The following is a 17635-nucleotide window of genomic DNA, read 5'->3' as shown; positions in this document are numbered from 1 at the left end:
TGCTTTGTGTTTAGCTTGCTCTTCTATTTTCTGAAGGTTGAGGGTTAGGGTATTGATTTTAGATCTTTTTTAATATAGGTTTTAGTCTGCAGTTTTATTTTCTTGTGATGTATCTGTTTGGCTTTGTTAGGGTAATACTGCCATTATAGAATGAGAAAGATTTCTTTCCCTTGTTTTCTGAAAGAGTCTGTGAAATGTAGGAATTATTTCATGTTTTTTATTTAGTAGAATTTACCATTGAAGCCTTTGGGACTTTGCTCTTCCTTGTGGGGAGATTTTGAATGACTGTTTTATCGTCTTTACTTGTTTTAGGTCTATTCAATTTTTACATTACTTCTTAAGTCAGTTTGGTCATTTATGTCTTTCTAAGAATGTGTCTCTTTCATCTGTGTATCTAATTTGTTAGCATAAAGTTGTTCATTTGTTGTCTCACAATCCTTTTGATTTCTGTAGGTCATTAGTGACATCATTTTCATTTGCTATTTTGGTAATTTGTGTCTTTTTTCTTTCTTTAAAACGATTTATTTATTTTAGAGAGAAAGAGAGAGAGTCTGCATGAATGGAGGGAGGGACAGAGGGAGAGGGAGAGAATCTTCAAGCAGACTCCCCGCTGAGTGTGGAGCCTGCATGGGGCTTGATGATCTCACAACCCTGAGTCATGACCTGTGCAGAGATCAAGAGTCAGTTGCTTAACTCACTGGGCTACCCAGGCACCCCTGTGTTTTTGTTGTTGTTGTTGTTGTTTTAATTCTTGATCAGTCTTGTTAACAGTTGGCAGTTTTGTTGATCTTTTCAAAGAACCAACTTTTTTTTCTGTTTTATTTCTGCTCTAATCTTCTGTGTTGCCTTTCTACACTGCTTTTTTTTTGTTTTTTGTTTTTTGGAGGTTTGAACTTGAGTAAGACATTTATAAAAATGTAGACAGGGGCAGTGTCCTCCCCAGCCCAGGTGCCATTAGACATATCACAAGAGACTGAAAACTCAACAGCGGGGGAAGGCTGGACACTCAGGATTTGGGAATGTAGGCACCCCACATTTTGGCTCAGGGATTTGGGGAGTAGAGTAAACAAAACCTACTTGGAAAAGAATTGGGGAAGAAACCCAGTGATTGCTTTCTGCAGGGGTAGGGACAGGAGAGATAGGGCCAGGGGCAGGAGCATTTCACATCACTAATCTAACTTTGGAAACTGCAAGGGACCATCTTTAACTGACCTTAAGAGGAAGGTCAGATGAATGATGGGAGAATCCACAGGAGGGAAAAAGAGAGGGAACATGGCTGGGAAGGGGCAATAGCCCCTTCCTTTCTGGGCACAGGAAGGCAGCCACGGCACCAGGTCCAGGCAGTGACCTCAGTAGGACAGCATAGTCTTTGCAGCTTAGAGATCACCCATTTGCCCTCACCCAGCTACTCATTCTCCTCCCTGGCAGGTGTAGGGCCACTCTTCTGCCCAGAGGGAGTGGACAGCTCTGCAGCCTGGGGCCCTGCCTCTTCTTTGTCCCCTCCCTTGGAGGCAGCACTAACCTCTACCCCCTTGGCCTGGGGCTCCTGGCTTTCAGGGGGGACAACAGCCTTCCCTTCCTGGGCTGTGCCTTCCTCGCTGCAGACACCGATCTCCCCCTGCTCCTGCTCTTCCTCTGTCGGTGAGGGGGCAGATGAATCACCCCTACCCTCCTTCCAATTTCTCCTGAAGGACAGACCACCCAATTTGAAAGGCTTCTTGAAAGAGAATTTATTTTTCTTCTTCTTGGGGTTCTTCTTGGTGGGGGCATCCCCCTTGACTACAGTGCCCTGGCTAGGGGTTGCTGGCTCGATGGCATCGCCAGTGGCCCCTGCTGCCTCATCTGTTCCGTTCACAGGGGGCGACTACCCTTCACCCTTGGGGTAGAAGTCTGCGTTGCTTTTCATCTGGCCATTCTCCTGTCCTTTGGCCTTACCCAGGGAAGCACCTTCTTCCTCCTTGGTGTCCTTCTTGGTGGTCACGTTGCCCCTTGGAGCCTTGGAGCTCTGGCTGCCCCTGGTGGTGGTGGTGGGGGGAGCTGAGGTGCCCGGGGCCACCCTGGGCTCGTGCCACAGGGGATTGTTCTGCCGGGTGGGCCACCAGCGGAGGGCTGGGGCTCACGCCAGAGAGGGAGGGGGATGGGGTTGGGGGAAACGAGCTGCACCCCTCTCCGCTCCGCATGCCAACCTGGCTAGCTGCCTGGCTGTCCCCGCCACCTCTCCGCTCAGTGCCAGAATGCCCTATACACTGCTTTCTGTGTATCCCATAAAACGTGAGATGTTTTGTTTTGACTATCATTCACTAAACATTTTTTTTGAATCCCTTGTGATTTCTTTTTTGACTTATTTAGAAGTATATTCTCTAACTTCCAAATATTGAAGATTTTCCAAGTTTTCTTCCATTTATTGATTTCTCATTCTTTTCTACTCATAGAACATACTTTTTATGATCTTATTTAAAATTTACTGAGACTTGTTTTATGACCTGGTATATGGTCTATTTTAGAAAATATTTTTTGGCATTTGAAAAAAAATGTATTGTGCCATCATATGAGAGTTATGTTGAGTAGGTGAACAATATTTTCTAATACTCTTGCTGATTTTCTGTTAGTTTTTGCTAGGAGACTATTCAAATATCCAACTCTACTTGTTAAATGGTTTATTTCTTTTTTCAGTTCTGTCATTTTTTGCTCCACTGATTTTGGTGCTTTGTCTTAGGTGCATATACATTTATAAGCATTATTTTTTCTGATGTACCTTTGATCATTTTGAAATATCCCATTTTTCTCAAATATTATTTGGCTTCAGGTCCAACATGGGGCTCAAATTCATGACCCTGAAGTCAAGAGTTGCATGTTTTACCAACTGAGCCAGCCAGGTGCCCCTCAAATACTATTTTTTAAAGCCTGTTTTGTTTAATATTAGTGCAGTAACTCCAGCTGTATTATGGTTACTGTTTGCATGGCATACCTTTTACGATCTTTTTGTCTGAATGTAAGGTACATCTTTTTATTTATTTTATTTTATTTTATTTGTTTATTATGTTAATCACCATATATTACATCATTAGTTTTTCATGGAACTCTATATCAAAAGGTACATCTTTTTAGATGATATATAGTAGCATCTTGCTTTTTTATCTACTTTGATAATTTCTTTTTTATTTTAATTTTAATTTTTTAAGGTATTTATTTGAGAGAGAGCATGAGAGAGAATATGAGAGAGAGAGTGCACAAGCAGGGGCGAGGGGTAGAGGGAGAAGCAGACTCCCTACTGAGCAGGGAGCCGGATGCAGGCCTTGATCCCAGGACCCTGGGATCATGACCTGAGCTGAAGGCAGACACTTAATGACTGAGCCACCCAGGCACCCTAATTTTAATTTTTTTTTTTTTAAGATTTTTATTTTTTAGTAATGTCTGCATCCAACACGGGGCTCAAACTCCCAACTCTGAGATCAAGAGTCACATGCTCTACTGACCGAACCAGCTAGGCGCCTCTTACTTTGACAATTTCTACCTTTTGATTGAGGTGTTCAGACGATTCACATTTAATGTACTTTTTAGTATGGTTGGGTTTACATTTTCCATTTTGCTGTATTTTTAATATGATTTCTGTCTTTTTTCTTTGAGGCTTATTTTATTTTTTAAAGGTAGATTTATTTATTTTAGAGAGAGAGGGCAAGAGCTAGTGTGTGAGTGCTGAGGGGAGAGGCCGAGGGAAAGGGAGAGAGAATCCTAAGCAGACTCCAGGCTGAGAGCAGAGCTGAATACAGGGCTCAATCCCAGGATCCTGAGATCACGACCTGAGCTGAATCCAAGAGTTGGGTGCCCAGTGAACTAATCCACCCTGGCACCCTGTAGCTCATTTTATTTTATTTTGCAGTGGAGTATAATTGATACACAGTGCTAGTGTCAGGTGTACAGCATAGTGATTTGACAAGTCTGTACATTATTTTATGCTCCCCCACAAGTGTAGTTACATCTGTCAGCATGCAGTGCTGTTACAGTACCATTGACTATATTTTTTAGGCTGTACCTTTTATTCCCCTGCCTTACCTATAACTGGAAGCCTGTATCTCCCACTCCCTGCCACCCATTTTGCCCACCCCTCCACCCCCTCCTCTCTGGCAGCCATCATTTTGCTCTTTGTATTTATAGGTCTGATTATGTATTCATCTTTTGTTGTCGTTTATCATTCATTTGGGTTTTTGGATTGCACATATAACTGAAATCATATGGTGTATGTCTTTCTCCGTCTGACTTCTTTTACTTAGCATAATAGGTCCATTGATGTCACAAACAGCAACGTCTCATCCTTTTTTATGATAAGTGATATTCCTGTGTGTGTGTGTGTATGTATATGCGTGTGTATGTGTGTATGTATATATATGTGCATACCACATCTTCTTTATCCATTCATCTATTGATGGACAATTGGGCTGCTTCCATGTCTTGGCTATTGTAAATAATGATGCAGTAAACATAGGGGTGCACATATCTTTTCAAATTAGTGTTTTCATTTTCTTTGGATAAATACCCAGGAGTGGAGTTATTGGATCATATTGTATTTCTATTTTAAGTTTTTTGAGGAAACTCCATACTGTTTCCCACAGTGGCTGTATCAATTTACATTCCCACCAACAATGTACAAGATTCCTTTTTCTCCCTATCTTTTCTAATCCTTGTTATTTCTTGTCTTTTTGATTTTAGCCATCCTGAAAGGTGTATAGTGATACCTCATTATGATTTTGTGGTTTTTGATTTGCAAGTCTCTGATGATGAATAATGTTGAGCATCTTTTCATGTGTCTGTTAGCCATCTGTATGTCTTTGGAAAAAATATCTTTTCAGAACTTCTGCCCATTTTTAATTGGATTATTTGGCTTTTTTGGTGCTGAGTTATATGAATTCTTTACATATTTTGGATATTAACCTTTTATCAGATATATCATTTGCAAATGTCTTCTCTCATCCAGTAGGTTGCCTTTTTGTTTTGATGTTTTCTTTCACTGTGCAAAAGCTTTTTATTTTGATGTAGTCCCAATAGTTTAATTTTGCTTTTGTTTCCCTTGCCTTAGGAGACATAGCCAGAAAAATGTTGCTATTGCCAATGTCAGAGAAATTACTGCCTATGTTTTCTTTTAGAAGTTTTATGGTTGCATGTCTCACATTTAGTCTTTAATCCATTTGGAGTTTAGTTTGTGTGTGTGGTGTCAGAAAGTGGTCCAGTTTCATTCTTTTGCATGTTGCTGTCCAGTTTTCCCAACACCATTTATTGAAGAGACTGTCATTTCTCCATTGTATGTTCTTGCCTCTTTTGCCATAGATTAATTGGCCATATAATTGTGGGTATATTTCTGGGCTCTCTGTTCTGTTCTACTGATTTATGTGTCTGTTTTTGTGCTAGTACCATACTGTTTTGATTATGGCTTTTGTAGTATATCTTGAAATTTGGAATTGTGATATTTCCAGTTTTTTTGTTCTTTCTCAAGATTGCTTTGGCTACTCAGAGTCATTTGTGTTTAGTATTATTTGTTCTAGTTCTGTGAAAAATGCTGTTAATATTTTGATATGGCTTGCATTAAATCTGTAGATTGTTTTGAAAAGTATGGACATTTTAACAATATTCTTCCAGTCCATGAGCATGGGATATCTTTTTATTTGTGTCATTCTTCAATTTCTTTCTTCATCAGTGTTTTATAATTTTTAGAGTACAGGTCTTTCACCTCCTTGGTTAAATTTATTCCTAGGTTTTGGTTTGTTTGGGGTTTTTTGCTTTGTTTGTTTTGTTTTTGGATTTTGGGTGGAATTGTAAATGGAATGTAAATGTAATGGGTATGTTTATCTTAAATTTTATTTCTGCTACTTCATTAGTAGTGTATACAAATGCAGCTGATTTCTGGGTATTAATGTTGTAACCTGCAACTTTACTGAATTCATTTATTCTGTTTTAAGATTTTATTTATTTATTTGAGAGAGAGAATGAGAGAGAGAGAGAGCGCACATGAGAGGGGGGAGGGTCAGAGGGAGAAGCAGACTCCCTGCTGAGCAGGGAGCCCAATGTGGGACTCTATCCCGGGACTCCAGGATCATGACCTGAGCTGAAGGCAGTCGCTTAACCAACTGAGCCACCCAGGTGCCCTCATTTATTACTTCTAATAGTTTTTGGTAGTGGCTTCTGTCTTTTTAATTTCTTCTACCTTGGCTGCCTTCTTTTGTATTAAATATTTTTAACATATGCACATTTTTATTTTTAGTATAACTACATTTTAATTAATTTCTTCTAGTTTGCTCTAGCCAATAAAATCTACATCTTAATTTATCACAACGAACTTAATACCAACCAGTTTATACAACTTAATTATGATAAAATATAAAAACTTTGTTCCAATATAGTTATATTCCTTCCTCATCTTGTTTGCTATTATTATCATATGTATTAACATATGTGTTATAAACTAAACAATATATTGTTATAATTATTTTTTTATGCAATTAATGAAAACAAATACAATATTTTTAGTTTTGTGGGTTGGTTTGTTTGGTCTTTTTTTTGGAAACACTCTGTCCAGTGTAGGGCTCGAACTCAAAACCCTGAGATCAAGAGTCACGTGCTCTACCAACTGAGCCTACCAGGCGGTCTTTTATATTAACCCACATATTCACCATTTCTGGACCTCTCTATTTCCTACTCTGCACTTAGATTAACATGTGGTGTCATTTTCTTTAAGCTGAAAGATTTCCTTTAGTATTTAAGACAGGTCTGCAAGCAACAAAGTCTCAGTCTTTATTTCATCTTCAGCTTTAAAAGCGATGGCTTTATTTTGTCTTCAATTTAAAGGATAGTTATTCTTGATATAGAATATACAGTGGGCAATTTTTTTCCGGCCCTTTGAATTTCTTCAGTGATGGACTTCTGGCCTCCATTGTTTCATTGATGCTCTTTCATATGTGATTTAATTTTGTCTTGCTGCTTTGAAGATTTTCTGTTTGTCTTTATAATTCAGTAGTTTGATTATGCTATGTCTAGGTATTAATTTCTCTATATTTGTCCTACTTTGAGTCTCTTGAATTTCTTTGGTAAGTATATTAATATTTTTCATCAAATTGTATGTTTGTGTCCTTTATTTCTTCATGTATTTTTTCTATCCCTCTGTCTTCACTCCTGGGATACTCATTACATGTTTGTTTTTTTTCTAATATTTATTTATTTGAGAGAGAGAGACAGATGGAGGTAGGGACAGAGATCAGGAGCAGGGAAGAGAGGGAGAAGCAGGCTCCCTGCAGGGAGCCCAAAGCAAGGCTTAATCCCAGGACCCTGGATCATGACCTGAGCCAAAGGCCAGGAGCCCCTCATTACATGTTTCTTGATATGGTTTTGATTGTCCCAAATGTCTCCGAGTCTTTGTTCACTTATATATTTATTTTTTATTTTATTATGTTATGTTAATCACCGTGCATCATTAGTTTTGATGTAGTGTTCCATGATTGTTTGCATATAACACCCAGTGCTCCATTCAGTACGTGCCCTCCTTAATACCCATCACTGGGCTAACCCAACCCCCCACCCCCTCCCCTCTAGAACCCTCAGTTTGTTTCTCAGAGTCCATAGTCTCTCATGGTTCATCTCCCCCTCCGATTCCCCCCCTTCATTTTTCCCTTCCTGCTATCTTCCTCTTTTTTTTTTAACATATAGTATATTATTTGTTTCAGAGGTACAGGTCTGTGATTCAACAGAGTCTTTGTTAATTTAAAAAACATTCTTTTATATCTTTAGATTGGGTAATTTCTATTCATCTCTTTTAGAGTCACTGATTCTTTCATCAGGTTATCTTGAATCTGTTGTCAGTTCCCTCTAGTGAAATTTTTTTTTTAAGATTTATTTATTTATTTTAAAGAGAGAGAGGATGAGTGGGAGAGGGATAACAGAAGAGGGAGAGGGAGAGAATCTCAGGCAGACTCCCCCACTGAGCTTGGAGCCTGATGCCACACAGGGCTTAATCCCACCCCTGAGATCAAGAGTTGGATGCTTAACTGACTGAGCCACCCAAGGCCCCCCATCTCTAGTGAATTTTCTGATTATACTTTTCCACTTCAAAGTTTCCATTTGTTTTTTTTTTTTTAATTTCTGTTTCCTTGTTGAGAATCTCTTATTTATTGTTGTCTTACTTTCCTTTCATTCTTAAATAAGGTACCTTTGGTTCTTTGAACATGTTGATAATAACTGCTTTGAAGTCTTTGTTTAAATCTAACATTTACGGACACTCAAATGGTTTCCCCTATTTCTTTGCATGTTTCATAATTTGTTGAAAATGGGATATTTTAGATCAGCTATTGTAGCAACTCTGGATTCTGATTTTTTTCCTCCCTTAAGGTTGTCGTTGCTTTGTTCATTTGCTTGTTTCTTGGTTTAGTAATTTGCCTAAACTAAGTATAGTGACATCTGTCTCCCTTGTGATGTGTGGCACCAATAAATCTGGGTTTTTTTGTTTTGATTTTTGATTTTTAATATTTTTGAGTTTTGCATTTGGCTTTCTAGGACTTGCTCCTGTGTCTGTGTATCTTAAATTATAAACTGATTGTTGGATACTCCTTGTGTTTAAACACAGAGTCAGTAAGTCTTTTTTCATCTACTCATGGATCTTTGTAGTGGTAGAGGAATGCATTTAAAGTTTACACTGTTTTCAGGTGTGTTCTGGCTTTCACTCTCTGCTGGGCTCTTTCACATTTGCTCTATGTCTGTGATTATTTGGCCTCAGGAATATGTGACTACCTTTGTTCCCCTCTGGTCTCCATTGCGTATTCTCTCAGCCTTAGCCAAGAATATGTCTGCCCCAATTACGACCATGACCTTGGACTAATGGAGCTGTTTACTCTCCCTGCTTGCCAATTTCTAAGATCATCACTTCCACTGAAACACTGTTGGACGTGGACAAAACCTGCCACTAAAGTTCAAGTTACACCCCCCTTTGACCACAACAAAGATGTTTCCAGTCTTTTTCTTTTTTTTTAAGATTTTATTTATTCATATGACAGAGAGAGAGAAAGAGAGAGCACAAGCAGGGGGAGCGGCAGGCAGAGGGAGAGGGAGAAACAGGCTCCCTGCTGAGCAAGGGAGCCCGATGGCGGGGCTCGATCCCAGCACCCTGGGATCATGACCTGAGCTGAACACAGATGCTTAACCAACGGAGCCACCCAGGGACCCAAGATGTTTCCAGTCTTAATGATCTTCCCCACCCTGGAAGAACCTCTGTACTGACTGAATTGTGTTTTTTTTTTATTCTTATGTTAATCCCCATACATTACATCATTAGTTTTAGATGAAGTGTTCCATGATTCATTGTTTGCGCATAACACCCAGTGCTCCATGCAGAATGTGCCCTCCTCAATACCCACCACCAGGCTAACCCATCCTCCCAGCCCCCTCCCCTCTAGAACCCTCAGTTTGTTTTTCAGAGTCCATCGTCTCTCATGGTTCTTCTACCCCTCCGATTTCCCCCGCTTCATCCTTTCCCTCCCGCTACCTTCTTCTTCTTCTTTTTTTTTTTTCTTAACATATATTGCATTATTTGTTTCAGAGGTACAGATCTGAGATTCAACACTGACTGAGTTGTGTTTGATGGTGATAAGAGGCCAGACCAGAATGTCACAGGGTCCTAATGTTCTTATCCAAAGATTAGCAGTCTTTCAAATAAACATGCCTCTCAAATTGTTATATCCCTCTGGTCAATTTCTAGAGCACTGAAATGATTGTATTTGTCAATTTTGTCTGGCTCTTTAGTTTCTTTTTGGGAGAATATTTACTGATTGCACTCAGCCATAGCTGGAAGTCCTACTTCTGGTTTTGTATTATGTACGCATTTTTTTTTTCTTTACTCTCTTAACAGTGATGGAAAATTTACATGTTCTATTAATTATTTTGTCTCTGTTTTTCTTGGGGTAAATTTTGTTTCATATTGCTTTCAAATGTGGAAAAAGAAAGATTTTCTTCAAATGCCCAGTGGTTCTTGGCTGTGCATTCATACTAGAAAAGAGAAATTCAAGTATGCTGGAAGTCAGCTAAAGGCCGGAATGAGGCCAGCTTTTCTTTGGGGGTATCCATACCCATAGTGCCTTTCCTCGTTTTCTAGACTATTAATTCATTTCTTTCAAGCACAGCTCTTCTCCCATCTATTTATTTTTTTCTTACTCACAGTCAGATATTTAACTATGAACAAGTAAAAGACAAAGTACATTCTTGCTTGTACAAAAAGGTAGGAGAGGGAGATTCAGGATATTTTAGCTTCACTTCTTACTCCACACTTCTGTCAAGGATATCAGGCCATTCCTTTAATTGCAACACTCTGCACACATTCTAGAGTTTGACTTTTCCTGCTGTATTTCTTCCATGAATGCTCTTCCATCTGTCACTTTGTATAAATTTGTAGTGATGACTTTCTCAGTCTCTTCATTGTAATGGTTTACATCCTCTCCCCCAACCAACACATACCTTTATTATCTTTTAAGGGGGCCTCTGGGGGAGGGGGAAATGCATGCTGATTGATCTTCCTAACCAAAAATATTGTCCATATATTTTTTAATTCTTTTAAAGTAAACTCTACCCCAACGTGGAGCTCAAACTCAGGACCCCAAGATTAAGAGTCGCATGCTTCACCGATGGAGCCAGCTAGGCGCTTCTTGCCCCATATTTTTAAACAGTTGCAATAGAATGCGTACATGCTCTCTTGGGTCCTGTTTTCACTTCACCATTTAAGCATTTTCTACATTGCTATAAGTCTTTATAATTATTGTTTGTAATGGTATATGAACACATTTTTAAAGAAGCAGTTTGTTGTGTTTTCATGATTACACTGGTTATTATATTTTAGTTAATACCTCCCCTTTCTTTTACCCTTTTCTCCATCCCACCATCATGCTATTTACCTTTCCTCAGGTAACCAATGATAACAACATTGACAGTTTGTGAAGCAGGAAATTTTAATGTTTTTCCTTTGGTCAAGCTGATTGGCTGAAAGCTATCAAGGAGGGCATTTTGCCCTGGAGCAGGCTGGCATCGTCATCAAAAAGGCAATTTCAATTATTTATGGGTTTTCCAAGAAGTCTTGTGATTTCAGCTATGAAGTGTAGATGACATGTTGTATCACTGTAATGGCATCCTAGCTTGGCATCTTCATCTTAGTTCTTAGATGGAACTGAACAATTTCTCTCTCTCTCTTTAAATTCCTGTTTCCCCTTTTGGTCAAATTCAGTTCCTAGAGTGGCCAAGTTGACTATGAGGGTGTTTGTTTCTGATGAAATAACAACTGGAAGTCAGTTTGGGATAGTGGATGTTAGTAACATTTATGCGCTTGCATATTAACCACCAGAGAAAGGCAAGAAGAATGAGGACAATCAATAAATGTCAAAAGAAACATTTGGAAGCTTCTTCATAGCAGTTTTCTAGTCGATGGAGGCCTCACCAAGAGATCAATTTTGCTGATTAAAGATAACAAAATAGTCTTTTCTATTAAATAATTCATTGATTAACTTTTTTAGTAAGGCAACATAAAGAATAAAAAGCATAGGTTTTGGAAAAAAGTAAAAGTCTATTTGTGTATGATGTAAAACTAAAGAAAAAATATAAGAATAAGAGTTTGGCAAATATCCTGGATAAGAACATCAGTATACAAAAATTATACAAATACATATTTAAACAAAAAATGAAAATGTTTTTGCAAAGAGATACTGTTTACGCTAACGTTGAAAATATGAAGTTCCTAGGAATACATCTAACATAACGAGATATACGAAACTCCCATGGGGAACATAGTAAAGCATTATTGTGTGACAATAAGGACTCATAAGTGGAATGATATATCATACACATGGCTTGCAAAAATCAACGTTTTATAGGTGCTCAATTTAATCAACACAGTCTCAAATTACTGTTTTGTTTTGGTGGGGAAGGGGGAATACTTGACAGTAGATTCTAAAATTATATGGAAAGACAAAGGGCCAGTCGTCAAAAATAGCAACAGTGTACTCTGTTGGAGGGAAAGACAAATAGATTGGCGAAAGAGTGGTCCAGGCTCCGCAGCATTGGGGGCATTACCTGGAGGCTTCTTAGAAATACAGAATCCCAGGCGCCAACCACCGATCAACTGAACCAGAATCTATTTTAACAAGATAATCCAGAGGAGTGAGAAAAAAACTGGTTTTAATAAACTGTTCTGGAAACTAAACAGGAAAAAAGGAATTGTATTGAAAGGCATTGCTTGTTTTATGTGCTGCATCCATCCTTTACTCTCTATAATCTACATTTATTGAGGAACATTTGAAAAATCAGTGATAAGGAAAGGAATGTTTTGAATGTACATTTTCCTAGGTGCCTCTGTTACTCACATGCCTATAACCTATGGATCATCTTGTTAATAAGCTTTTCTTAGGTACCCCAACTTTAGCACGTCTTCTTTATACATTTCCAGCAACTCTCGACTCATGCCTGTATGTCAGAACTTAATGATAATAATGTCACTACCAATGTAGACAAGTAATGTGACTCTACCCTCTCCATAGTGACAGTGATTAAGTTTTATCTCATTATTTTATAGGTGTATTTTGTATATGTTGGGGGGAAAAAAAAACTCAGCTGAGGATAATAAGAAAGGGCAGCTCTTCTACTGACCACCTGGAAGGAAATAATTTTCCACTTATTTGGGATTAGAAGACCAGCTCATTCTTTGAGTCTTCTGAAACAAAATTAGGTAAGAAATGTTTTTCTTCGTATTTTGAATAATTTGTTCTCTGCCTGCTCTGTCTCCTTGAAGGCTTCTATAATTCTATTCCTTTGGCCTCCAAGAGAAATACAGTTAGCATTTTCCTTGAGAAAGTTACTGTGCCAGCCAGCTGTCAGCCTTATGATGTACCTGATCTCCCATGTCAGGGGAAGCACAATTCAATTTTAAACTGAGTCTTCTGCACAACAGTGCAGCAGGGCTGCCAGCCTCTCTTTTTATGTACCTTTCTTTGAAATGCTGCCTTCTACACAAACAGTATAGTTTTATTTTTAAATCCTTTGTGTGAGATAAAACCACCACTAACTGACTTTACTTGTCTTTAGTTAAAAATCAGTGAATTGAATGAAATAATCTGTAAGTACTTCTGCTCCTTTCTCATTTCTAGGAAATAAAGTATCCCTGCTTGTTTAACTTATGACTTGTCTAAACATGTTGAAAGCATTGACTCTAAGACATAACATTCAGACTCTGAAAGGGAACTGTGACAAGTTCAGTCAAAAGGGAAAAGAGGAATAATTTATAAAAGGTGCTGCAGATAATGATGCCAGCCAGTTACTTTAAAATGCATCCATCTCACCTTTTAATGAATTAGATTTGTCAACAGCAAATGTTTTATGCACCACTTCTAATAAAGTGGCATGCTAGGAATGCAGTGCTTTGAGGTTGGCTGCTTCAAAGCTTCAGGAATATCTTCAATTCAAAGAAATTTTTAATAATAGATATTAAAAAGTATATTTAAATAATATTAAGGTTGTGACACAAACACCAAATGACAAAATTCAGGAGTTTCAAAGCAGACACCGACATGCCATCACTATATTCACATAGAAACTGTTTCTTAAATTAGGAGTGCAACAGACTCATTTGGGGATGGTGTGTCAATTTAACTTTAAATTCTCTTGTTGTTTTGGTTGGTGTCACAACCTTAATGTCAGCTTTTCAAATAGGTTTCTACATTTCCTTTGGTTTGGGGTCATTAAGAAATGCATATGATAAATCTAAGAGGCAGAAATAGGTCACAATGAAGTGGAATTCCTTGCTTCTCTGCTGTTGAAAGACAGGTAGTACCTGCCTCGTAAGTGGAAGGAAAAGTTAGCTCAGGCATTTTAGTAAACTTCTGTTTTGTTTTTTGTTTTTTGTTTTTTTTTCAGGAATTTGATTCAGACTAGTATAGACCGAAGTAACAAGACATGAGATGTTGATATAATTCTGTTGTTCACAGTCTATTCTTCCCGTCCCTCTCATCCTAACCATTGGATCTTGTTGTTTATCACCTCTCTAGATTTTGAAAATCACAATTCCCACGCTTGATATTTTTTTCACTAAAAGTACAAGTTAAGCATGATGGTTATTTCATTTGAATAATCTTTATTCAGTGTACTTGAGTATATGTAGCCTGCCTTAAAACTTCATGTGGCAGTTCTTTTATAAAACACTTCTATGCAGATTTTCTAGGGGTGGGCCAAAATCTTGGGTTTTTTTTAAATAAACTTGTTATAGAAAGTAAAATCTGAAGTAAAATATGATATGTTGTGTGTTAAAAAATTTTCTAGTACCCCACCGCTCATTAAAGGAGCAACTAGGAGTATTCTGCAGGGAAAGAGCAAAAGGAGAAGGAGGAGGGAAACAGTAATTTATTCACCCACATTCCTCTCTTTTCCTGGATTCTTAACTGTCATGATCTCACAGCTCAGGTCTGCAATGTCTGTGCTGAATCTAGTTGTTTTTTTTGTTTTTTTTTTTTAAGATTTTATTTATTTGACAGAGAGCGTGTGTGCGCGCCAGTGAGCATGAGTGGGGAGGAGGGGAGAGGGAGACGCAGGCTCCCCGCTGACCAGGGAGCCCAATGCGAGGCTCGATTCCAGGACCCTGGGATCATGACTTGTGTCTAAGGCAGACACTTAACCAGCTGAGCCACCCAGGCGCCACTATGCTGAATCTGGTTTTAATTTAGAAAAATAAACATATTAGAATCTGTCCCATAGTTGTCTTTTTCATCACCTCTGTGAGAGATACAAAAGATTAAAAGAGAAGCAAATTACCTATTGATCTTTTCTTGCTGACGTAAAGATACTGACCAACCTAAAATACCACGTAAGTCTCATCTCCTCCTTGATTGAACCACCAGGTTTTACCTTTCCTGGTTTTTATCAGTGACTGAGCAAACATTAATCTTTCTTTTCTAGTGTATTCCACTCCATTCCCTGGTATCTCTATTTTTCAAGCAGTGTTGAATTTTAGAAATTTTTAACAGTTTTCATTTGGGATGATGCTATGAAATTTTATCTTCACTTCTAGTCCTAACTTTACTTTTCCTACCCACTGGACCCTCCCATATCACATCATTTTTAAATCATCACAGTTCCAACAAGTAATATTCTTTTGAAGCCCATCTTCAACAATGAGAGAGAATTATGCTGCATTGTGTAGTGGTTTGAAAATGTGTACGTTTGTGAAGGTTTGGGCTAAATCCTTTAAACTCATTTAAACTATACTGGTGCCGGCTCCTGGGTGGCTCAGTCGTTAAGCGTCTGCCTTCGGCTCAGCTCATGATCCCAGGGTCCTGGGATCGAGCCCCGCATCGGGCTCCCTGCTCAGCGGGGAGCCTGCTTCTCTCTCTCTCCCACTCCCCCTGCTTGTGTTCCCTCTCTCGCTGTGTCTCTCTCTGTCGAAAAAATAAAATCTTAAAAAAAAAAAACTATACTGGTGCCCTTGTCTGAACAACTTTTTTTCCCCAGAATAACAAATGCCCCCCCCCCTTTTTTTAAGATTTTATTTTTAAGTAATCTCTATACCCTACTTGGGGCTCAAACTCACAACCCCGAGATCAAGAGTTGCATGCTCCCACCAATTGAGCCAGCCAGCCACCCCGAACAAATTTTTAAAATCATGATTATTATTCATACTAATATTAGTTCTGATTTTGATTTGATAAAAATGAAAAGTTTTAAACAAAAATGGCTGTTTCTAAATTCAGAGGAAGCTATTCAAATAAATGAATTAGAACTCACTGTACACTTGAGATACAAAAAAGTTTCTGGCAGAGAAAATGTTCTTTTTAAATATTATAAGCCAAGCCAGCTTCATGCAAATTCATTTAGAGCAGTTTCAGATTTATGTATTTAATAAAGCTGGGTAGTGGATCTAACATATATTTAACATCCATCGATGTACAGTGATGTTCTAGTGACTGCCTGGGAAAGAATGATGAAATTTTATTTAGTGTTTCTGCTATATCAGTCAGTTCTATAAATGACTTTCTAATGGGTTACAATATATGCTTTTAATAGTTTTCTGTAATATTAAGTGTTAATATTTATTGAGTGCTTTTATATGCCAGCAGCTATTCTACATATTATCTATGGATTATCTCATGTAATCCTCATAACAACACTTTAATGATCTCGCTATTTTACAGATGTGGTAGAGGCTCACAAGAAGGTTGCAAAACTAGTTAGTAATGGAGCTGGAAGTCACACACCAGCAATATGACTCCAAAGCTTGTATACCAAACCCTCACTACTCAAAATGTGGTCCCTGGGCCACAGGGACCCATTACCTGGGAACTTGTTAGAATTGCAAAATCTCAGGCTCCACCCCAGACCTACTGAAAATCTACATTTTTAACGAGATTCCTAGATTATTGATTCATTACATTTGAGAGCATAGTTCTAAACCACTATGCTCTCCTGCCCTTATATACAGAATAAATTTTTTAAAAACTGATTTCTATTTTTTTCTACAGTATAATACTGAATTCTCATCTTTATGCTATTTTAGGGATTCCTATCTAATATAAAGTATATTATAATGAGATCTGATAAGTAAATATGAGCAGGGATCCCATGTAGACCCAAGTTATCTTAAAATCAATTGTGTAAAGAGTAGGAGGAGGGGCGCCTGGGTGGCTCAGTCGGTTAAGCATCCAACTCTTGATTTTGGCTCAGGTCATGATCCCACAGTTGTGCGATCAAGCCCCATGTCAGGCTCCAGCTCCAGCAGGGCATGGAGCCTGCTTAAGATTCTCTTTCTCTTTCTCTTTCTCTTTCTCTCTCTCTTTCTCTTTCTCTTTCTCTCTCTCTCTCTCTTTCTCTTTCTCTTTCTCTTTCTCTTTCTCTTTCTCTTTCTCTCTCTCTCTCTCTCAAAAGAGAGAGAGAGGAAGGAAGGAAGGAAGAAAAGAAAAGAACAGGGTAGGAAGCATTCCAGAGTGTAAACAATAGGAAGTCTTTCTCTCCACAAAGCAGCTAACTTCTTCAAGGCCTGAGACTTTCTTACAGTCACTATGTAGCACACTGAGTACAAACTCTAGAGACCGGCTGCCTATTTCAGCTTCTATTTCTAGTTTTGTGGGACCTCAGGAAAGTTAAACAGCTCTCTGTACCTCAGCTTCATCACTGGGGAAATGAGGTCCACATGGTACTTCACAGGATTACTGTCAAGATGAAATGCGTAAGCCATGTAGAGGATCTAGAACAGAGCCTGATATGAGGCAAGTGAATAAATGTTAGCTTCTATAGTTTATTGTTGTTAGCTATCATTTCCATCTTAGAATAGAATAGATTCATATCTCATACTTCTTGGTTATCAGTTGGTAATAAATTGATAAAAAGTTTTGTTAGCAGAACTCACCACATAAAGGGATATCTTTGCTATTAAGAGTCCAAGCCATAAACTTCAGTATTTGTATTTTTCAGAAAAATGTCTCACTGAGGCGCTTCCCTGCCTGTGAGTTCTGCTAAATGCCACTTGATTGTGGTGCTTAACCAGTTAATTCCAGTGAAATCAATTCAAAATAAAAATGAAATGTGTTAATATATCGAATATTTAAATATATGTGCTTTTAAATTGAATAAAGATAATGAG

At 38.2% G+C, this 17635-nt stretch overlaps 1 protein-coding gene and 1 pseudogene across 2 annotated transcripts in view; one reads left to right on the top strand and one right to left on the bottom strand.

The window, feature by feature from the left end:
- The window catches only part of KIAA0825 (KIAA0825 ortholog), a 399584-nt gene that overhangs the window by 11568 nt on the left and 370381 nt on the right, over window positions 1-17635 (top strand). For both annotated transcript variants that reach the window (XM_035014870.1, XM_035014869.1), the window contains exon 2: window positions 12587-12739. The gene's annotated coding sequence lies outside the window, so the exon portion shown is untranslated. The remainder of the gene's footprint in view (window positions 1-12586; window positions 12740-17635) is intronic.
- On the bottom strand, window positions 1224-17230 carry LOC118017148 (annotated as a pseudogene).

This window comes from Mirounga leonina, unplaced genomic scaffold (genome assembly GCF_011800145.1).
Source record: "Mirounga leonina isolate KUSES-001 unplaced genomic scaffold, KU_Mleo_1.0 Mir_168, whole genome shotgun sequence".
NCBI classification, from domain to species: Eukaryota; Metazoa; Chordata; class Mammalia; order Carnivora; family Phocidae; genus Mirounga; species Mirounga leonina.
Note: the sequence above shows the minus strand (reverse complement) of the source record. Positions and strands in the feature narration are given on the sequence as shown.